Source organism: Aythya marila (genome assembly GCF_965140915.1).
Source record: "Aythya marila genome assembly, chromosome: 17".
NCBI lineage: Eukaryota > Metazoa > Chordata > Aves > Anseriformes > Anatidae > Aythya > Aythya marila.
In genome coordinates this window covers 9,947,572-9,970,887 of record NC_139058.1, presented here as the reverse complement: position 1 = coordinate 9,970,887, position 23,316 = coordinate 9,947,572, and the positions used below count along the sequence as shown (strand labels likewise).

The 23,316-nt window shown below is 43.6% G+C and overlaps 1 protein-coding gene across 5 annotated transcripts in view; it reads left to right on the top strand.

The window, feature by feature from the left end:
- The window catches only part of HIC2 (HIC ZBTB transcriptional repressor 2), a 74,495-nt gene that overhangs the window by 11,413 nt on the left and 39,766 nt on the right, over positions 1-23,316 (top strand). For 2 of the 5 annotated variants that reach the window (XM_082773776.1, XM_082773777.1), the window contains exon 1: positions 5,386-5,463. The exons of the other annotated variants lie outside the window; for them this stretch is intronic. The gene's annotated coding sequence lies outside the window, so the exon portion shown is untranslated. Of the gene's footprint in view, positions 1-5,385; positions 5,464-23,316 lie in introns of those variants that run through there. 5 annotated transcript variants of the gene reach the window in all.

The following is a 23,316-nucleotide window of genomic DNA, read 5'->3' as shown; positions in this document are numbered from 1 at the left end:
CAGGAAAGAAGTGGGAGGCAATAGAGCTGATTCAGATCCCTGGTTTAAAAATCCTTAGCCTGGCTGTGTGAATGCCTGATTAATGTATTTTCTTCTCAGATTCATTTGCTTTGAGGTCACAGTTCAGAGGCTTGAGAGAAATTGGCCAAAACATTACAGGTCTAGCGGGAGGTATGGCACATGCTCATCGTCTAGGTGCTCCTCATGCAAAAGGCTCTGACAAAGCTAACTCCCAGACAGGCTCCAGTACTTCTGTGCCAGAGAAGGCTTTGGCTGGGATGTCTGCTTGGGTAGGGGTTTGAATCTTCCCTTTTATTAGGGAGCAGTTTGTTGGCTGGCACTAAAAAGTTATTCCTTCTGATGGGTCACTGGATCTTGCTCGTAAAGCTTATTTAAAAAAAACTTTATGTTTAAGGAATAAACAAAGCATTTATTTTGCTTTCATAAAAAAAAAAAAGCATAAGCACTGATTTTGAGTAGGAAAGAAAAGAATTATTATTCATATGAAGTCAGTCTCTGCAGTGAATGACCAAAAAAAGCCAAATTAAGAGGGTACATCAATTCTACTGAGGGCAGTAGGCTTTTAAATTCTGTTCATCCCCAGAAGTCTTAGAGAGGAATAAGTTTTCTCTCTCTTGCTTCTTGTCAGAGGATTTGGCAGAAAGAAATCTACCTCCTTCTCAATCTAGTTTTTAGAACGCATTTGCTCTTTAAGAACAAGTCAGCATGGTAATCCTGTTTCATGTTAACTGCTATGAAATATGGTGTTAACTTTTTAGCCCTATAGTGGCAGGAAATGGGATTTAAGATTTTTTTCCTTGAGTATGGAAGAGCTTAGGAGCAGGATTTCAATAATAAAATTCCTTACAATCCTCCCTCTGAGTCTATTCCCCTAGACTAATCTTCTTTCAATTCGTATCATTTGTCTATTATGCAATTTGGTGTACGACTAACCATGATAGTCTTTAAATGCAAGCTGATGCTTTAGATCCCAGTGCTGGCTTCGACTTAAGAGTCCATCGAGCCATCTTATTTTGATTTGTACTTTGCTTTGCTAACTTGCTGGATTCTTTACTTCCTCCAGAATTCTCAGCTGTGCACATACTTGCTTTGTCCAACCATTTCTACATATTTGCCCTATCACTGTAATCAGTTCATTCTCTGGCATGTGCCCATTCCTATCTGTTTTCTCTGTCTCTTTCCACACAGACTTTGCACCATGTTCTGGGATGTCCTTCATAAACACAACAGTCATTTCTTCACTTTAAACTACTCCAGAACTTCAGAGAGTCACCAAAATAGTCTCAGACTGCGTCCACGCAACTGCTGGTGTGGCATCTGTTTGTGCGTGAAGCCTCTCTTTAGAAGGAGATCTGTGACCCAAACCTCCCTGCAAACATTAGTCCTACTAGAATACATGAAAAACGCTGGGCAGAAATATTTGTTATTTGTGACTTGCATCTAACTGAGATCCCAGTAAATAAGAAAGCATCATGCTTTTAGGGAGATGAAAGTGACAAATGTCCATTATGACTTGCAGGAAAATCTTCTGGCTGTTCTGTTGGAGAAGATGCCTTTCTGCTTCCCTCAGTTTACCTTTCAATGTTTGATTAATTCTTCTGGAGAAGAAGAGTCATATGATAAAGTTCTAAGGAATATTCCAGAAGAGAGGAACTTTGATGTTTTGCTGCTTTGTCTTGCTAGATACCAGCGGTTACATTGAAGCCTCTGGTTGTACAATTCCCACTTGTTTTGAGGCTCAAACCTCCAGCATGTGTCAAAGTCCTGCTTTCCAGGTCTACATGCCCTTATATCTGAGGGAACTTGTGACTGATGGAGGGTTTGATACCAAGTGCTCTCAAATCCCATTGAAATGAGTTGAGAGTGCTCATTGCTAAGATCAGGCCCAACAGCTGAGATGCAATTTGCAGATCAGATCAGTCATTCCTGCACTTGGGTCACAGAGCTCTGGGGAGAAGCTGTGTGGGCTCATTCCCTGCCAGGGACAGCTTTGAGCCTTCTCATTACATTGATTATTACTTAATAAAGGCAAATATAACACATGCACTCTTTCTCTCATTTGAATATTGGTATAATACGAAACAAGAGTGTGCCTGTGTGGACTAACTGAACACATTTACGCTTGGTGCTCAGTTACAGCAGGAAAAAGTAGGTTTTGGTACTTAGTGCTGAACAGCAGAGGCCAACTCATCAAGTTTTCCAGCTGCAAATATTCTATGTCTGAATTTCTTAAATAGTGTGTGTCTATCACAGGCCCAGAGACATGACAGCACATGTGGAGCACATGAAGGGGAAGACACAGGACATGAATTTTTCTGCAGGTTTTAACAAAGCCAGAATTTTCTGTGCCCTCTGCTCTGCCACACAGAATGGAAGCCCCTGGGGATTTGTTTCTAGAGTCATCTGAGAGCTGCCAGCACAAAATGAAAGCCCCAAGGGTTTCTCCAGTCACTGAAGGGGCACCCGGTGCCTGTAAATGTGAAAATGCAACTAAGCTGCACTTTGAAAGTGAGAGGACAGCAGCCTGGCACAGTCTCTTGCAGTCTCTACTGCACAGTCACTGAGCAGTAGAGACTGACACAATGTGGAAATCACGAACACGTGCTTAAATAAGTCATTTGGTTAGCTAGTATGTGACTTCCTACATCTGGGTGGCTGCTGGGCCCCACATCCCAAATGGGGCTGTCCCTCTGCCACCTTTCCCATGTCTGTGCATAAGGCAGCTTCCCTTCAGGAGGGGCAGGACACCTGCTGTGACACCAAGTCCTCCTCCATCGCAGAGCTGGGCCCGTGGGATGCCTGGCTCTAACGAGCAATGTGGGCTTTCCTCTGCTGTCCCTTTAGAGGGCCTGCCACCTGTGTGTGTGGAGACAGAGGTCTGCATGGCCTCTGTGGGGAATTTCACCATGAGCCTGCTCCCACTTTTGGCTCCATCAGACAGATACACAGGCCGTGGATGTGAGTGATGTTGCTGCCCTCCCCAGCTGCCTCAGGTGCAGCTCACCTTGGGGGAGAGGAGCAGAGAGCGCTGCAGGAGGGCGCTGGGGGGAGCGTGGGCAGCGCAGGGGGTCTGGCTCCAGCCCCGGGCTGTTGGGACCCCCGGCAGCAGGGCTGCTGAGTGGCTGCGGTCACGGACAGTTGCACCTGACGTGTGGGAGCTACCTGGCACCTTGTGGCTGTAGCTGCCCATTGATTTTTGTGGAATTGATTCATAGAGCTATTTAATGGAATTGATTCTTTTTACAACTTTTTTCCTCTCTTAAAGACCAACTGTTTTTCTTGAGTGATGGCTACAAGTTCGTGTTTATGTATTAATATACTCACGCACCCACGGCCCTGACTGTATTCCTTCTGCTCACACTGCGAAGGAAAGTTTCAATCTCAAATGCAATCTTAAATTTTAATACTACATTTGATGTATGACCTGGAATAAATTAAACATGCTACAACTTGTGAGCTGAAATCCTAGTGGTGGGTATAACCACAAAGCAGTGTTCTATTAAGCCAAGGACTGTCGAGAATGTCTGTTGTGGTTGTGTCTGGGTTACGAGTGGCTCCCTTTGGTTTAGTGTAGGTGGATATTTTTATTCCGCCTGGCTTGTGAACAAGGGGATGAAAATTCAAAATTTACCTACGAGAAGTGTAGGACTGTGCCGAGTTTTCCTTTACAAGCCCATAGGTAGGAACCACATTTTTATCCTAAACCCAATATTTTTATTGTACTTAATCTCTTTCATTGATTGTTGCTAACTGGTTTGCATTAAGAAAATCTGGTATTATGTGCCTGGAGGAATACTATGAGAAACACTAAATATTATCATTCTTTGTCATTGTTTTGTACCTTGTAGGTCAGTTCTACCAGTAAGTTTAACTTGCCACGAATTTCTTTTATGTTTTTAGGATTCATTCTTTTTTCCTTACTTTCTGTCTTACTTCTTTTAAGAAGCACCAACATAAATTTGGGCAGGGTCCTAGCTCTGTGTGAGAATCCTGAAGGGATATTGCACCACCCAAACTTCCAGATCAGAGAGACTTAAAAATGTTGCTGAGGGGTTAGGATCCTGCTAACAACTGCCTGTCAGGATACACTGAAATACATAATCTCTGAAATAGCCAGCACCCAAGTCATACAAGGTATTAATAATCCAGAAGTATCTCCTTGAATGGCAATGCCAAACCAACAGGACATCAACAATCACAGTTGTTCTGTGTGATCCCTGTATGAAATTTAGCTAAGCAATTTGGCAGCTGTACGTACTACTAACTGCAGCCCTAAGCATAGTACATTTTGGTAATCTAGTTATCACCAGAGAAGTGACAGAGATAGTACAAGCCAACACCCTATTTGAATAGAAGAGCTCTCAGCTTCATGACTGCATATCAAAACTTCCACCCCTGCCCAGCTATCATTTGTAGCCATCTAAAAACTGTTGAGAATCCAGCAGGGCCCCCTACTGTGCATTTAACTTATACTGGGAGTTTAACAGGATGGCCAAGAATAATATCATTAGCATGCTGAATGTGCAACTGCTGTAGAAGTGGGTTGTACATGTGAACAAAGCTTAGTAGGAAAACTGTAGATGGTACGTGCATGATGCAGAGCAGATAATAGCAGTTCATCCGGTTGTCTTATATCTGCAACTCTAAATCCCACATGCCATTAGTTTTGGAAAAGGACTCCAAATGTAAGCAAATTGCCTTGACCCAGATTTTAAACTGGTAAAGGGACTTGAATTCACATGCAAGATGATATGGGCCTTTTTGCAAAACATGGTATTTAAATGTGGCTTGCTTAGAGAGGCTTCTAACAACAATCAGCCTTAACCATGTGTCCCAGAAGACAGCTAAGACTTTATTCAACATCTTAGTGATCCTAAATGGCAGTCTTTGAGAGGGAAAACTACATCATTACTTTGTAAATTAAACCTGCAGCAGTTGAATTATACTGTAGTTTTACAGAGGTGTTTTATATACCACAGCCACATTGTAAACTAGATTTTGTTTGCTTGGAATTATACTAGTGATTTGTAGTCTGTCTCTGACAGATGTGTATGTGTTTCTCTCTAACCATCATATGCCCTAAGCAATTATGCGGAGTTAACAAAACCTACAGAGAAGGCAACTGCTCTTATCTGTCTTGCCCCATGCCAAGTCTTTGCCTTCCAGTCTCTGCTGGGAAATAGTAGAAATTCCAGGCATTCTTTGGAAGGGAGAGGGTTAAGTTTAAAGAGAAGGGTATCTTGTCTTTCACCACTACTGGGGTGGAAAGTTTTTAACTGTGCCTGCTCCCTAAAGGTGCTTCATTACAGATGTGATGATACGGGTTTGACATGTCCTTGTAGGATAGCTTGGACATTAAGGATCTGTACTGCTGAGGGTCTTCCTTGTCACATGGACAGATTCTGGCATCATGACTCTCAGGGTATCAGAAGAAGCATTTATGTGAGTATATGAGATTTTCATAGTTGGTGGTACATATACTCCTCTATAGCAAAGACTATAGATAAAAGCATTGTTTATTTTAGGGAATGCAAAGCCCTAAAGCTTTCACTAGGTATGATACAAGCACAGTCTCTTCCCTGAAGATGCCACAGTCTAAATGGACAGGATAAGCAAAAAGTGAGAAAGGAAGCAAAACCATGAAGAGATGCATTTGAAGCCAAGGTAGTATGACAGATACAAAGGACTAGGAGAGGGAGAGAACCCTGAGTTCCAGTTTACCTTGCTACCAGAACAGACTACTGTTATCATAACACTTTTTTTTTTTTTCATCCTTATTCTTCCAACTAAATTAACTTGCCTTGCCTCAACAACTGACCCAATCCCTGCAGTCTTCTGGTATATTTTAGCTGTTCCAGAGAACTGGACCAGCAAGCACGCTAACAGCTTACTGCACACTGACGGATCACTGCTGACACTCGGTATGGGAGTCTTTAGCTCATGGCAGAGGAAGGTAACCAGACAAGACAGCTTTGTGCCCAGGACAAAGGCAGCCACACAAATAGAAGTTGCTTTTGGGTTTGCACAGCTACATGTCAGTCTTGCTAGTTCTGGAGATGCTTACCTTCTGTTTTGTTTCCTGGTGCTTCCCACAAGCAGGAGTAAGACAAGACAGTGCTAACACCACACGAATCTGCCCTAGGTGTGTTCTGGGCATGCATGTGCATCTTACCTGAGCTGTGACTGAGCTGTAGTCAGCTCTCTGATTAAGTCATAATGGTGCAAGTTGTTCTTGACTATTTAACTTATAAAGAGCAACATCATTCCCCAAGACCGAGTCCAACCTCTGGGCACCTACCCTCAGAACACAGAGTGGAGGCAGTTTTTATGTGTCTTCCCTGAGACACAGTAACAAGAAGATAAAACACATACAACTTCTTACCACTCCATACTGCACAAGAGTGGTTTTATCAGAAAGGTCCTGTGGTTGTCTGCTCTAATCTTGCTTGTTTAAATTTTCTTGCCAGACTCCTGTCTTACCAAGCATTTAAGGGATTGCATTTCTGCAGTGCTTGAACTTGGAAAGTTGTGAGACGGAAACAAATATTCCCACTCCAGTATATGGTAAACTGGACCAAACAGTTACTTAGTCTTTGTGAGTTGCCTTGGTAAACTTAAAGACTTCCTTGTATTAAATAATGCAATAGCAAATTCTTCTCGAAAAATAAAAATAAAATGCCTGTAATCAGATAATGGTTGCTCTGGTGCTAGTGGTAACATGGCATTGAATATCTCTTGGTTTGGCTTCCACAGTTCAGGGGTGAGGGGAACTGGAATGGTGTTTACTGAGCCAATAAACTTCTCACTAAACATAATTCATGGGCTCTAGCTGGCTAATAACCAGGACCTCAATGCACTAACAGTTGGCCTCATACATTTTAAAACAAAGCTTTATTTGAAGTGAAAACTTTAAGAAAAATAAACTTTAGGATTTAGTGGCCTCTAATATTATCCGCCTCCATAGGCCATGGGAGATCTCATAACCAAGGAGTGCATTTTTAAATATTTCTATTGCAGATTTTTGACCAATGCTAAAAGACTGCTTGCTCCATAGATTGCCTCAGCATCATTTTTTGTTTATTTGTTTTGAAACTTACAGGAATCCATACAGCTCTTTTAAAACAACACTATGCGGGGATATTTTTGCCCTATTTATGTTTAAAAGGAATTTCTGCTGGCCATTTGAGTGCTCCAGGCAATCAGCGTTTCTTCAGTTAAAAGAATAAGGTGAAGCGCTGAAACAAGGCTCTCTTAAGATGGCATTTTTGAAATTATTTCCATGACCTTTCTTGTAGTATTAGATTTCCTCCAGAGAGGAGAGATCTTCATCTGAACAGGTTTATTTAAACACTTGCTAGGTTATGAAGCAGCATTTTCATTCCTCGCCTCATGAATGAAAACCTGTGCTTCTGCAGATTGAATCAAGGAGTGCTTCTACTTGGAGCACTGCAGAACTTCAGATTTGGATTGGTTTCCAATCCCCATCTTTTGCATTTGTGGAGAAGAGTGCTGCATTCCGTATTTGTTTAGTTTCTAATGAATGTGATTTAAATTCTTAAATAATCCCTAGCAGTTCTCGGAGGAGCGTGGGTGAGTGGTGGTTCTGCCCTCTGGTGCACGTCTAACTTGTACTGGGAGCAATGTAGTTCCTTTATAAGGACTGGGAATTAGTTAATTTAGATTTCTGCTAATGGTTTTACCTTGTCTGGTAGACATTGCCACTTTGTGCTTCAGCTTCTTCCTTGGATGGATGGAGAAACAACGCCTGCCTGCCTCCTGTCAGCTGCTTTGAAGTCTGTAGATGAAAGATATCATATGAATGCAAAGTACTTGCCAGTTAATGTCAGTAAGTCATTTTGCTTGTACCTTGATGGAAAAAGCTTTATTGTAGGCTTACAATGAATAGATTTGCATATGCACCAGCAGTTCTTTCCCTTTTACTTAAGTCTTTTGGAGAATTATATTGACTACCTCTCAGAAAGATAAAGGGAGGTTAAATAACAAACAATAAAAGATTATTAGAGGAAATTCCTTGTCATGTGATACCTTAAAGATAATACTTGTTAATATTTTGAAAAAGAAAGAAAATAACAACTATGCACCTAGTCACAAAGAGTTCCTGCTAAAGAGTATCTCCTGTCTTTAAGGGATTATTTTCTGATGCCAAGCCAAACCTAGTTCCATCAATGCAGAGAGAAGTTCTATTATTGTACGCTGATTTGATAAGATAATATAATTAGTGTCTTGGTCCATTGATGCAGACCTCTACTGTCCAAAAACAACATTAGGTTATTAAATCAATTCTCATATTTGTTACAGTAATAAGCTAAAATAGCATTATTTAGATACCACTTGTCTAAACTTAGATAAGTCATTCAACTGTATCTGTGTTTGCTTATCCACATTCTTCTGCTGCTTTTAAAAACCAACACAAATTCAATAGGTAGGTGTAGGCTTTGGATTTCCTGGTTTTTATTATTTGGTGTGGCAAGGTCTTTGCTGTCGGCTATTTGTATCTTGTCTGTTTAGCTCTGCCTCCCCGTGAGCAGATGGGCAGTAAGGAAACGAGGGCTCCACTGGATAAATGCATCATCATCAGCTGCTTTCAAGAGTACCCATGAAGCAGGCTACAAGTGAGATAGTGCCTGGGCAGCTAATCTGAACAGGTACCTACCAGCAATTTCTGCTAACACACAGACTGGGAGACCTGGGTTTGAAGGTTAAACTGGCAGAGAGCCAAAATCAACAGATCGAAGAATATTCAGGTAGAAAGGCAGGGCTAAGTTTCCCCAGAGTACAGCTGGCTTGAGGGACTTGGAAGCCCTCTGGCTCCTAGACATTCGAGGAAGAGTGGGCCTTGCAAAATGCTCATTTCAAGTATAAATGCTATCTCCAAATACCTAGTTCCTAAGCTGCTACAAGTATTTACGATTCTACGGGAGATGTGCTGGCTTATTCAGAGGTGGCAGAGAATAGGTTTTGTAGGTAAACTTTGATGGGCTCTTTTTAGCTGTAGAGACACAGATTATACAGGACAGTCTAATGTAGCCTGATGTTGAGGGACTATTGTGTCTAGTGAGATCTGTGTTTTTTTTTTTTAATATTGCATTCTATATTAACTTGGGCTGCAGTCCACAATTTTGCTGTGGCCCCCTGTTCTGTAACACATTTACTTGCGTGGGAACATCCTGCTTTTTGTATGAGTGAGGACTTCCAGGGTGAGAGCCGAACCCTGATCAGCTTTGATCCCGATTCTGCAGTGGAACACAGAATTCTTTGAAAATGTAAAGAGCCAAGCTCTGCTGCTGTGTGCTCCCAGCGTGCTGCTGGCAGGAGAGCGCAGGGCCAGATGGAGAAGGAAGGCTATTTAACGGGCCGTGTGTTATTGGAACTTGCCATCTAACATTCCTCGCTTTCCCCAGTGTGTTCTCCCCCTTCCAGGGTGGAATGCAGTAATTGCCATACCAGAAAGAAGCCATGATCTGTCTGTCTAGTCTGGCATCCTCTCTCCAAGAGAGGCAAACACCAGATGCTTGAGGGAAAGGTACAAGAACTCCTAAAACAAACAACTAAGCAATAACTTGCCTATAGAGGAAGTTAGTGGTTGGCTTATGCCCGAAGGCAAGAGAGTTCCTAGCCTTTCCGTGAGTGTTCTGTGTAGCTGGGTATCCTCCTTCACGTACAACACACTTGCAGTTAATCCATTCTTGCTGACTCCTTGCCTTTTTGGGCAGGGGACCAAGGCACACTGCAGGTCAGCTGCACCACTGTGCGCTGTGCTCCAGTGGTTCTCAGTCTTCAACTTTCTGTGGGACAGGGAAAGCGAGATGTGATGTTGTTCCTCGGTGCATCACTGACATTGTTGCCTACAGACCAGTGCTCGCTCTGGGCAGCTGCTATTCACGCCTCCTTTTGCTTTTCTTTCTTTTGCCAGCTGTGTTTGCTGACCTTTTTAATTCATCTGCCAACAGTAAGTAGCCCAGCCTCTTGTGCTAAAGGCATGAACTATGTTTGGCAGTGTGCTTTTTCGTAGGGCTCAGTTTTGCACGTCTCTGTCCTCTGCTCTCAGTCCTTTCCACCTCTGTACAGAAGTCTTCCCACACTGTGCACGGCCTTATGCTGTGCCTCATCTCTTCCTGCGTGCTGGGCCTGGTTAACGTAGTAAATGTCCCTGGTCTTTCAGTAGATTTTCCTGGAGAGGATCCTGAGAGAGTGTGTTCCAGGTGGCACTACCAAATGATGGGATTTACCCTGTCCAGCAGAGTGGGATCTGAGCTCTCTCCTACTCCTCCCTTCCAAACACAGGAGCAGGAGGCTGGCTCCACTGGTGCAGAATCAAGGCCACCAGTAAAGGGCCACTGAGCCTCTACTGCAAGGCAAGATAAGAACTAGCATCTAGTTCCCTCCCTCCTGGTGTTCTCCAGTGGCTAAATCTTTCATCACAAGCTGCACATACGGACAGCATGTCCTGCTGCACAGGAACATTGCTGGTAACTGGTGTGAAATAGCCTCCAGCAACTGAAAGCAAGAGGGAGAGAGACCTGCCTAGAAATGAGAAAGACCTCAAGCAATATCTTCATTCTCTGGTGCTGATGTGGAAGTCAATATTATGCAGGACCTGTGTTCACCTCAGGGATGAGGAAGGGGAGAGCGCTTTTTTAATTATGTATTGCTAATTCTTTCCCAACCAGCCAGCCTGGGATTTCCTTGCATTCTGAGGCGATGCTTTCATCTGTCTCCTGTTAAACAATCTTTACTTGCTTGAGAAGTTGGTTTTCCCTCCTGTCGAAGCCTGCATCAGAGCCAGAGTGTTGCTTACTTAACATTTATAATAAAAATTCTTTATCCTTTTTTTCTTCTTCTCCTGCTCAAAAAGAGGAGCGTGTATTTCTGGAGGGGGGGAGGGGAGAGGACGATCTTTGGGGTTCAGCCTATTTAGTAACCACAATTACCAGGTGCTCTCACTTCAAGCATTTGGTCAGTTTCCCGTTGGCTAGCTGGACTTCTGTAGTTCATTTATATAAATATAAGAGGCGTTATTGTATAGGTATGACTAGCAGGGAAAGAACTGGGTCTTCTGGTTCTGATTTCCTCCAAGATGTCCCAGCAGTTTTAGGTAAACTGAAGTAGAGAAGTTGAGTCTCATTTCCTAAGTGACAGCTAGAAATTTACCATTGCTTGCTATTTCTCATCTGTGAAATGATCTTTGCTGAACACTTGTGATGAAAAAATGTTGTGGCCATGCAGCTGAATTGTGGTGTTGTATGGCCATGCATGGAGCTAGCTCTAAGAGGTTTGGATTGCTTAGGTAAGCTGGAAACATACCAGTTGCTTACAAACAGCACAACAATGTTGCCCTAAAGCTTGAGAACTGTCTGGTAGGTGGTAGATGTAGGTCATGGAAATGGTGGAAGTCAAATCTAGATGTAGGTCCACAAGCAGCCTGTTGTACAGATGTGGCTGGGGTCTGGCGTCTGTCATTTCACTGCATGAAGTAATACCATGAGTGTTTCTCATGCGCTGCTGTCTTTTCCCAATTTTTATGATATCAACGTCCTTTTTCCTCACTTTTGCCTGCTAATGCTTTTATTCTTAACAACACATGTTCTCTGGTACATTGAAACAGAAGGCAAATGTAGAGCCAGAATTCTGTTTCATTGTTGTTTTTGTTTACTTTTAATGCAGCTTGAGATTTGTAGATATTAATAATTAGTAAAGTTGAATTTATAATTTTAGTTTGGCTTGTTTTTAATTGTGGGTGATAATTAACTTCAGCATGGAAGTGGGGGGACTTCCTATGCCACATTCAACTCCAACGTAACGTGTAACTTCATCCTTTGTTCAGCTCATTAATCCTGCATGGGCACTCTTAGAATTAAAATGCTCTTAATTCAGTAAAATGAGATAAACCAAATTAAAGTTCCTTTTCAAACTGAATGAGTGTGCCTGCACAGAGATGTGGTTTAGCTCATTCACTTTAAATTTACAACTTTAGTTAATCTGAATTAAGTTTCTCAAGTCCTGCATGTAAGACCTCTTTATTTAGAAAGAGCTGCTCTTGTGGAAAGAGGGATGGACTCAGCCCTGTCCTGAGGCATTCGGGCGTGCAGCTAGCTTTTTCAGGGAGAGTTTCTGGGCATTAGCAAATTGTCTACCACATCCTTTTCTTCTCCTCCCAGAACGCCTCTGTGCCACCTCCTAATACCAAAGTTTCTGAGCCCTTACCCTGAATACTTGCTCTGTTCTTATTTGCGGTGCAGCTGGAGAAACAATATTTCAGCAACTTACATTATTTAAGAACAGGGAAAGGCAAACGCATTGTAAAACCAGCCACGAACATACCCTTTGATTTGAAAGTCCTGGCTAGTGGACACTTACTGCCCACTCCAGATACAGAGCAAGAAGCAAAATGTGGCATCTCTCCACAGCAGTAAAGGTTTGCATTTCGATGTGAAAGCCAAACTATTAGCAGAACTATTTTTTGGGGTTGGACTTGAGCTTGGAGATTTGCATTTGGACATACATGCTTTTCTACCTGGAAGTGATCTTGTGGCCATGTTACACTTTTCTTATGAAAAGACAAACTGGTCACATGGGTCAAGTATGTCCATTTAGGACAAACACTGCTTAATGAAACTTGCTGCTTGCCAGATGTAAGGAGCGTTGGACCATGTGAGCTCTGCCTGCAAGTTTCACCCAGTCCTGTTTATTGCACTGTTTTCCAACTCTTGCCCTAATGGGATGTTGTTCACAGAATCCTTGCATTGTTTCACAGGTTGCTGTTTTTGCCAAAAAATCAACTGGGGAGGATCAGTTGGCTTCCTCTAAATTTTTTTTTCAGTTGGAATTTCCAGTACATTGATCACGGATGTTATGAATAATGGGGAGGAGATAAAAGAGCAAAAATTTTCTTTCACTCCAAATCTGAGCTGGAGTACAGAAGAAGACAAACACAAGGGAGGTGGTTTTCTATGGATCAGTTGAAGAATTCCTGTTCCTTCTAACTGGCAAAGTCATACGTAAAATGCTGAAGTCTCCAGAAGCCCCGAAAGCATCATGCACTGTGCGCGTGTACTATAAATAAACTTTTAAAAACCTGATTTAAAAACACCTCTGGCAAAGCACATGCTTAACTGAAACTCAGTTGGTGGAGGTTGACTCAGGGGTGTAGGAAGGAGATGGGGAAAGAGCAAGTGGGAGGAAATAAATGGAACCTGCTGTCAGAGAAAAGCCACTTGTTTGTAATTTTTAGGCTGTCCAAGCTCTTGGCATCTCAGCTTTGGGAGATCCCTAGTGACTTTCTGGATGTTTGCCCTTGGCAGGCATATGTTTGTGTGAACTGAGAATTCAAGTATTAACAAAGCTGTATGAGCAGGTTTATTCAACCTACTAGAAAAGGATCAGATGTCTTGGAATTGCGGTTGATTCTCTGGCTCTAGGAATCCAAATGCCTCTTGCTGACAGTTTCCAATCAATTAGACAAAATAATTTCAACAAGCCCTCTTAATGAATTTTCATACATTCAACCTGCAATTTAGATATCTGCATCCCTTTATTTTAAATGGACAATACTTTTGATCTGCACAGAACCAGAGGCTGTTTGGGAAGATGGAGCTCTCTTAGGGTAAATTTCCCTGATAGTATCTGTGTAGGTATGTAATCCGCATTGCTGCTGACTCAAGGCAGGGCTGGCTTACGTGCTTGCTTGTTTTTCAAGGATGTATGAAACCATGATGCATCTTCGAGGAGGGAAAATAGGTCTTTCATACCTGAGCCTTTTAATGTCAGCCACTAAGGGGTTAAACACATTGCCCAGTTCTGAGGAAGCCCCTTCCAAGGAAGGCATTGACTGGAATAAGGTTTTGCTGCAGACACAAGCTGATGTGCTTGCAGCAAAGATTGCAGGCTTATCAGTAAAGATAAACAGGCAAAGGCTTCTAAAACTGTGTGTCCCTGCCACTTGTTTGGGATCCTTTTTCAGAGACAAAGGGAAAATACAAGATCTTCTCCCAGATAGATGCTACAGCGAAGCGGGCAGCCAGCAGGCTGTAGAAACAGAGACCATGTATTACTGCGTGGTTTGGAACAGGTACAGGAGGTATTAGTTTACCTGATTCAAAATAGTACTTGAGACTTTGCAGTATCATGTGGGGTTGGCTCTTTCCACTCAATCATCAGCCTTTTGCAGAGTGTCCAAGTGCTGGACAATGCTGGGTTTTGTTGTCCTCACTTCGTTACTTCCCATGGCTAATTTCTGCATGCGGCTTTCTGCTGCTGAGCAATCTCCAGACTTTACTACCCATTTGTTTGCCATTTCCCACAAATACTTTGAATGTTCTTTTATTTTAATCCTGGTGCTGAGAGGAGGGGAATGGAGATAAAGTTTCTTTAACAGAATGGAATAAAAATGTGCAGGATCTGCTACAGAATTTCTGGGCATAGAACAGACCTCTTGAGTTGCCTGCAAAGGCAATCCCAATGATAATATTAGGCATTAATAATACACCATAATTATGGTGTAGCCTTATATATCATATATTTGTCTTTATTTCCCCCTTTTCCTACTTGTATCATCAACACTGCAAAACAGCAGATGCAGAAATCAAGCAACTTGCCTCTTCAGGTCATATTCAAGAAGTCTGCATTTTAAATACAGAAATTATTCCAGATGGGTGAGGACTGGCACTTTGTTTCTCTCCAGGAAAGTCTGTGCCATTCTGAAATCTCAGCCTGGGCTCCTCTGTTTTGCCACAGAGTCTGATTGACACCTACATGTGTGTGGCCCTTTTATACAGGGGAGGACTTAAGTTTGAAAATCCGGACATTTTTGGACTGTGACAACAGTTGGTATGGTGTTTCAATCCATATTTTAGTTTTTAAAAAATTAGGTTGATTATTTAAAAAGAGATTGTAGCCACTTATTGCAAAAATCAGAGAGGTGAACAGTTTGTAGGTTTTATAATTTAAAAGCTTCTCTCAATAAAGTGATTCTTTGAATTTGAAAAGAGGGATTTGTACTATTTTAAAAAATTCTCTTCAACTTGCAATGTGATAGATAAAGCTAGTTCTGAGAATGTGAAAATGTGGGCTCCATGTGCTAAAGCTATTTGAAAAGAGGTGTGAGTGAAGGGGCCGAGGTTGGTGTGAACGTCAGACTTCCTGCCTTCTGCACTTTCTGTGTCGCAGCTGTAGCACGTTCGTAGTGTGGCACTTTTTTTAAAAAGGGACTCTGAACTTACCCAGCCTTTCAGGAAAAGACTAGCTGCAGCCAGAAATTCTGGTCCATTGCAGGATGACAAGAGGAAGAGCTTTGTTACTAGCTTGTGTTTGATCTTAGCTGCTTTTTTTTTTTCTGCTCTCAGTAGCATGCTAATGATACCTGTGGGAGGTGAAAAACGGGTGAATTCCTGCTAGGGTGCGGACAAGTTCGCAGTTTAGTTCTTGTCCTCTTCTTCCCCTCTGGTAAAAATTTTGGGGGCTGTCCCAGATACATAAAAAGGAACTTTTTCATAGAATAGTTTTCTGTCTTACATCTGCTGAGGACTCTGAATCAGAAAGACAGTAAGCAGTTGACTCAGTTTGTTTTGTCTCCTCTCCCCCTTTCTTATGTTTAAAATGATGAGTATTTATGGGAAATGACTGGCTTGAAAGCCTAGGACAAGTCTGAGCTGCCCATAAGCCATTCCTTTGCTACAGTTCAGGTTTGCTGTGTTTATTTTAAACTTTAAAGCTGAAATGCCAAGTGCATCCTGAATTCTCATTCTGCTTCAAATGCCAGTTGCCAGTTTTACATTTCTTATATGTGATTCTTGATGTATTACTCCACTCTTGGTATCAGAGAACCCAGCAAGTGTGGGTAAGCTGCACCCCAGTCAGAAGAACAGGGTAATGGTGAAACAGAAGGGTGCCAAATGTGGAGGCAAATATGCTCCAGTTTCTGCTGCTGCCCAGGAGAGGGTCTGTAAGTCTGTGATAAGGAATGGAAAGAGACCAAAAGGGATGGGTGGGCCCCCAGAGAAGGCGATCTGGATGCCAAAATATCTTGCTCCAGCTTTGCACGGAGCAGTGTGCAACTGCTTCAGAGGGAGGGCTAGCTGTGGTTTGTGGTTTAGGGAGTCGACACAAATAGTCTCTGGACCCTTTTTACAGGCCTGCAAAGCAGTGTTCTGCCCAGCGAAACGGAACTTGCCCTCCTTGGTGTAATCCTTTCTTGCTTAGCAGGTTCGAGGCTCCGTTCAGAGCAAGAAGTTCTGTCTGTCTGTCAGAAAGGCTCCCAGCTTAAGAAGTAGGGTTTAGCATCCTATGTAGTTTATGCTATGCTAGAGTTAGATTATGCTGGACATGTCTGTAATTAAACACTTGGGTTTGGGTTTCTGTTTTTAAACTACTGTTGTAAACCAGCAGTAAGTACCACGGCAGACAACCCATGAAGATGTTTCTGTGCCCAAGAACCACATGGTAGGCTAGGCTATTTTTTTCTTCTCTCAGTAAGTGAACTGTGTAACTTTTTTGTGGACAGAAAATACAGAACAGTGTGTTGACCTTCATTGCTGATCAAACTTCAGTTGCACCCAGATATAACTGATAGCAGGCCTTACCTGGATTTACTTTCTCTCAATGCACGTAGCTGGTCACAGGGAGGGGAAGTGAAATACTTCAGTAATACACACAGCATAAATGCCTGGATGGAATAAAGACAAACAAAGCACATCAGAAGGGAAAAGGCACTACAAATATTTCAAATTCAATGACAGAAAATTTCAATAGTTCAAATATTTCATTTTGTACGCGAGGCTGATGCTGTGCCCCATAAAACTCATCCAGACAGGGGGAGATCACTGCTACGTGATACTAAAATACCAGCATGCCCATTGCCCAGTACCATGCTCCTCATACCTGGCAAAGCATTGGTTATGCTAATCTCTCACTCTGCTTCCCTTCCAATTGAGTGTTCTTCTATAGGGATGACCAGAGGGAATTTTAGTGATACTACAAAGAAGCCTGTTTGCTTAAAGAGGGCATATGTATATCTTTTAACAGTTCGGTTGTGTACCTCCTTTGTGGGAGGATCCCTGATCTTATACAGAGGGGGACAAGTGCTAATTAACTTAATTCTGGGAACAGGAGGTGGTATGACCTTTTCCAAAGTGATTCTTTTGGGCTAGAGTTTATGGAGAGGTATTTGCTAGATCAGTGCCTGAATTTCCTATAAAAACACTGTTTGTTCCCTGGTGTGGCTGAGGGAAGAAATTAACCTCCTGTCCTGCTGGTTTGGGTTCACAGTTCCTTGCCTAAAGATTGTTGGCAAGATTTATCCATCTTATCTTTTAGCACTGAACACAGCAAGTAGATCCAAGTTTTTAAACTTAATTTGGCCTCCACTCACCATATGTTGTGAACATCCAGTCTTTTACTGGTACCTCAGGAGGAAATTCATTTCTGGGGCTTTTTTTTTTCCTTTGTAACTATCAAGATGTTGTCTGTCCTGCACATCTTAAAAAATTCTCCCCCTTTCACCAAAGAAGTGTTAAGGATCCTTAATGCCATCTCTTTGCTGCACCCCCTCTGAGCTGCTCAGGGACACAATTACAAACGCCCCGAGGGTGCCGATGCTGTTTGATTTTTATTCTTCCTACCAACACTAAGCGATCAGTTCCAGTGGCCCCAGTGTAGACAAAACCAGAGGCAGCTACAGCACTGCCTTAGCACTAACTGAAAAAAGCAGAAGTTACGAGACGTGGCTGATATTAGCTGGACCGAGGGCCTTTGGTCTGAGTGCTGAGGAACCGAAATGAAGCCCCCGCAAAGCAGGCCAGACCCTCTGGGTCACCACGTCCCTGGCTCACAAAGCACCCAGGAAGCCCTGGCTGCTGAGCAGCGGGCAGAAAGCTGGCCACAGGGTCTTACTACCTTGAGAGAGGTAAGGAGGCAGCCGATGAGACTGAATTTTCCTCACAGAAAGAAAGATCTTTGGTTCCTGCCCCCTGTTGTCTTCTAATGTTTCAAAAAAAAAAAAAAAAAGCAACTCTAGCAACTCTTCCTCATTCCCCACCTCCACCCCCACCACCAAAAAAACACCCACAGGTTTGCCGGACCCTAAGAGAAACAAACGTAAGCACCTCTTTGGAAAACACTCCTGAGGCCTGCGGCCATCCGGCATTCCTGAGGAGGCCGCGAGCCTCCCGAGCCTCCCAGCGCCCGGCGGGCAGGGCAGCGCTCTGGGGGCTCGGGGCTGCCCCCGTCACAGCCAGCAAACCCACTCAGCGCCGTGATTAAAGGCTCCGGCCTCTCCTAAGTCTTTGGGCTACTCGTGCTCAGGAGATGACGGCTTAGTTTTCTGTCTCGGTCTGTCCCATGCCTGAAGTGTGGGGGACTCGTCCCCGTCCTACTGACACGGCAAAGGAGATGCTGTGTCCTCATCTCACTTGGTGCCACAGCATGGCCACTGCAGCGAGAAGTCATTTGGTAACACAGCTAGGTAGGGGGATTTATTTTGATCAAAATGAAGTGAAAATCTCTATTTCCCACTTGGTTTGACCCCTATTTACAGAGATCTATCGGTATGCGTATGTAGAATAAAGATCTACATGAGTGGAAATGTGCCCTGCTAATATTAAAAGGTACACTGTGGAATTTTGCCTAAGGATAAGATGTAATTTTAATTGAAAGCTGCTGTAACTTGATAGGGAATATCCACAACAGTCTTGAGAATCTACTTTAAAAAATAGTTAAACACAGAGCCAACTCCCATCACTCTGTCTCTCAGAGCTCTGTGCCCTCTTTGATCCATCCATGGTGCTTACGATTCCTCAGAGACACGCACACTGCCAGTAGTCAGAGCTCATTAATATTTATATGATTCCTTCCATCTTAAGATGTGCGCTTTGCGATTATTAATTAAAACAATTTCACCGAACCCTAGAATTTAGCTCCATTTTTATAGCTTACAAAACTGAGACCCAGAAAGTTTGTGTGTCCTCGCATGAAGACAGAATGAGATCAAGAATGAGGAAGCTCGCAAGCGCGGACTCCTATTAGGCTGCATTTATTTATCTTCTCCAATAATTGAGGAGGCAGCACAGGGCTCTTCTGGCACTAAGGCGCTATGTGTCTGTATAGCCTGGGCAGTGCTGAGAGGGTGAGTGAAGGGAACCCACTCTTTTATTTTGGTTCTTCACACGGCATTTGGTTGCTTTTTAAAAGCCTCTTTAAGAACACAACCTGGGAAGGACTCGCCAGCCTTGCAGAAAAGCGAATGCATTACAGCTTTCCCCAGCACGCTGCGTTTTAGTTCCAGGGTGGGAGCAGACAGAAGGGATGGTGGTTATAATCCAAGCCAGACGTGGGCTCTCTCCTTGCTGTCCTTCCTGGTGCATATGGAATGAAGGAGCTGGGCTGAGTGTGGGACTGATAACGGGAGGGAGGGAGGGCATGCCACGCGATTAGACCAGTTCACTGTAAACACCTAAGTTGCACAAGTAGCTCAAACTTTGATCTTTTTTGTTGTGGAAAAGAAATCTGAGACTGTGAAGCCTGCCTTCAGTCACAAACAAGGAGGTGGACATTACTCAGACCCAACTTTGGAAATGTAAATACAGGTAAAAAGGATCAAAATGGGAAAAGCACTATTTTTTCCCCATCTCTGGCTCCCTGGCATAGTCTGCTTTCAGCAGGGGCTCCTACTCTGACTTGTCTAGCTCTGTTTGTGAATGCAGGCCCCAGTCCCACACCTGAAACGCCCAAATCCAAATGCTCCCAAATACTGTCTGGGATAAGGTTTAAGCCACAGGTGCAATTAAGCTTTTAAGTGGTAAGCCTATTTGGTTAGGGGCACACCTAGAGCCTACAACAAGCTGAGAGAAAAACGATCAGTCTTTCAAACTGACAGGCGGTTCCCGAAATACTGCTGGAAGGGTTAAGAAGAAGCTACAACATTCGTAATTCTCCTGGTATTTATTGTAACGAGTCTCTGAACAAGTTCTCTGTGGATGCATCTGGCTGCCCTAGTGAGGTGGGACTTGCTTTTAATTACAAATCTGGTAATGGATTGTCAAAATGATGGTGTTGCTAAGGCCCTGGGCACACTTTTCTTTGCCCTCTCTTCTTTTCCCCCACCCCCTCCTTCCCAAATCTGCCTGAGCAAACACTGGAGCAAAAGGAGAAGTTTCACAAGAGTGTAGGCTGTTAGCCTGTGGCCTCTTTTCCTATTGGCATTTGGAGCTCTGATTAGATTTTTAGAGGAAAAATGTCATAGCAGGTTAAACAGTAAGATACTGACGAAGATTTTAGACAGAAATATTCAGAGACACTCAACGAGCTTATGAAAAATACTGGGTGTAACACGGGCTGATCCTCGCCATTCTGATTTCTTTGCACCATGTCGTAGTGCTGCCCTTACAATCACTGGGACAACATCAGAGACCTTTGCTTTGCATAGCCTTGAGTTCTTGGGCAAGGATTGAAGCGTGGAACATCAGGACGTGTTAGCGAACACGTCCTAATTAGCCTCTGCCTTGGCTACCACAACCTTAAAGGCCGTGAGCCTTGCCTCCACGATGCCTCCCAACATGTTCTACAATATTGCATTTTATCCGAGTCTAGACAAAGTCTTAAGGGTTACGTTGTCAACTAATCACTCGTTTTAGTGGGAAAACTGCTTTCCTTCAGGTTTGTTTCTGTGCCTGCTTTTTCCCCATTGCTGTCTCTTTTCTCCTCCTTCCCTCTGCATACCTTCCCTGCAGCAACTCCCGTTCCATCTGCTGTAATGTAAGCGTTAACTGTTTAATTGCTGATTAGGGAAATCTCATCACGTGGCCTTTGGAACCACACTGGAGTGGGAAGAGTGGGGTGGGGGGCAGAGGAAGGAGACGTGCGAGTTCCCACTTCTCTCTCACAGGCTGACCTGCGAGGGCATTAGTCATTTTTGACACATGAGGGTGTTTAACGTCTCCTCGATCTGATGGGTAGAACTGGTGAATGGGATTTGGATGTAACCGAGTCCTCGTCATCTTCTGCTGCTGAACTTGCTATTTGACCTTGAGAGAGTTCGGCCTGGCCTTTCATCCTTTAAGTGGATAAAGGGCAAGTACTGCAGCTTCATTCTGGGATTCTTGAATGCAGAAGACATACTCATGCAAAGGACTAGTGCTCTTCCTGTATAATAAAATACTGAGTTGCTGAGTCTTCTCCATTTTTTTTCATGGTTTTGCATCAAGTCGCAGAGAGTGAGATGATAAGCTGGAGGAGATCTGCAGTTCTCAAAACAGTGAAAGCCCTTTTAGCTCTATGTTCCCAAGCAACCATATGGGGGGCTTTTACCCAACTAACTTACTGCATTGTGTGATGCGCGTTCAGCTGGTGTGCCCCTTCTCTCCCTCTGGCACCAGCTATTCTAAGCCTTCTCATGTTATCAGCATTTTGGCTCCTCTTGCACTTGCAGCACCTAGCTGCCACAGCAGCTGTGGCATGCAGAATAATACTTCAGAAAATTTGGCAGAGACCTTGGGGACCGTGGGCGACGGAGGAGAGGAGGTGTGCAGGTGGACTCTGCTACCCACGTAGTCAGTCTCTGCTCTGAAAACTTTTTGTGACTAGACGTAACAGCCAGTTTCGCATTTGGTTTCGCAGGACTGTAGGAATTGCTTGGAGATACGAGCTGGACATTTTCCTTTCTGTCATGAAAGGAAATATTTTGATAATTGGCAAACTAATGAATTTGCCATTATAGCAGAGAAGAAAGTGGTATTTTTAGCAATTAGCAAAGAAAAGCATTTTAGTCAAACTGAAACTATCTTCTCATTTGTATGGGGATTTTATTGCTAGCAGATGTTTAATTTCCGTAAGCAATTAATGTTTTGGAAAGCTGAAAAATTATTTATACACATGTAAAAAAACACTTGTATTTCACTTCAGTCAGAGAGTAAGCACTCACACGGTGCAAGCTCAAAGACCCCACAAAGACCAGAACTGGCATTCTTCATACTTTCAAGGAGCAGATGGATCTATGTAGAGGAGAGCATAAAGGAGAGAGTAAGTGTATATATGGGAGGGAATGGAAATAAAGGGAAATATACCTTTGAGGAGAGGGACAGTAAAATGCCAATATACTTATCATGCTGTCTGCCTTCATCACAAAAAAATCCACTCCTCTTTTTCCCCGTCCCCACCCCAAAAAAGTCCAACTCCATTTAGAAAACACCCTTACAGATCACGTGGCAGCTGGCAGAGGCTGCCTGCCCTTCTGCTGAAGCCAGCTTAAACTCCTGAAACAAAGCAAACTGGGCTGAAATTCTAGGCATTAAAAACCCAAAGCAGCTGCCTCCCTGACATCCTGGGTCGGACTCTCATTTCAGTTTCGCTTCTGCTAGATCAGGTAATATCAGCGCTACGGTGTAACTGAAATCAGGGTCTGCTCATCGTGACATCGGTCACCCGTTGGTAATCCATTTGTTATCTCTGCTGCGTTTGTGGGAGCACACCCACCCACTCCCTGTAGGCTGCGGTAATTTATTTGGCCTATTTTACGTCTGATGGTCACTTGAAACTGTACCTCTTGCCTGTCAGCAGCTGTAGTTGTTTTGCTAAGTGACTATCTAAAGCGAGACTTCCTTGTGCAAATGTGGATTTTAGCCACTGTCACCAGAAATCCAGTGGTCCTCTTCTCTCCCGACCCCTCCCGTCCCCTTCAGCTGTTTAAGTTTCAGGACACATGGCTGCCACGAACGTGTGCTCGGGGTTTGCAAAAGGGCTTGGGTGACAGGAGAAATCGGATCACACAATGCGCGTTCAGAGCCCAGCCACCAATTGGTACGGCAGGAGCCTGCAGCTCCCTCACGCTCCTTATTGTCTCGGCCTAACATCGAGCAGCCTGCCTTTCTCACGTCCCCCCCTCAAAAATGGTAACACAACTGAAAGGAGCAGGCGGAGGAATGTCAGCACCTCCCGCTGAGCGGCCGGGCCGTCAGCCTGCGCTCGCTGTGGTACCCCCAAGGGCTGTGGGTATCGGGGTGGGGAAGGGCCTGCACACCTCATTGTGCCTTCTTGCTTACGCTGGAGAATCTCCAGCTTATCCTGCCAGTGCAGTGACTGCATGTGGAGGAGGGGGAGAGGTTGTGTTGCAACCTCTGAGAAAATTAGTTGTCTCTATTTTATCTTTTGCAGCTGCAGCACTTTTTTTTCCCCTCATCACTCCCCCCCCCCCCCATGCGAGTGGTATGTCTGAACCATATCCTTCAAAACCAGTTTTCTAAGCAGATTAGATGGGTAGCAGAGACAGCTATGCAATCAGGCAAAAAT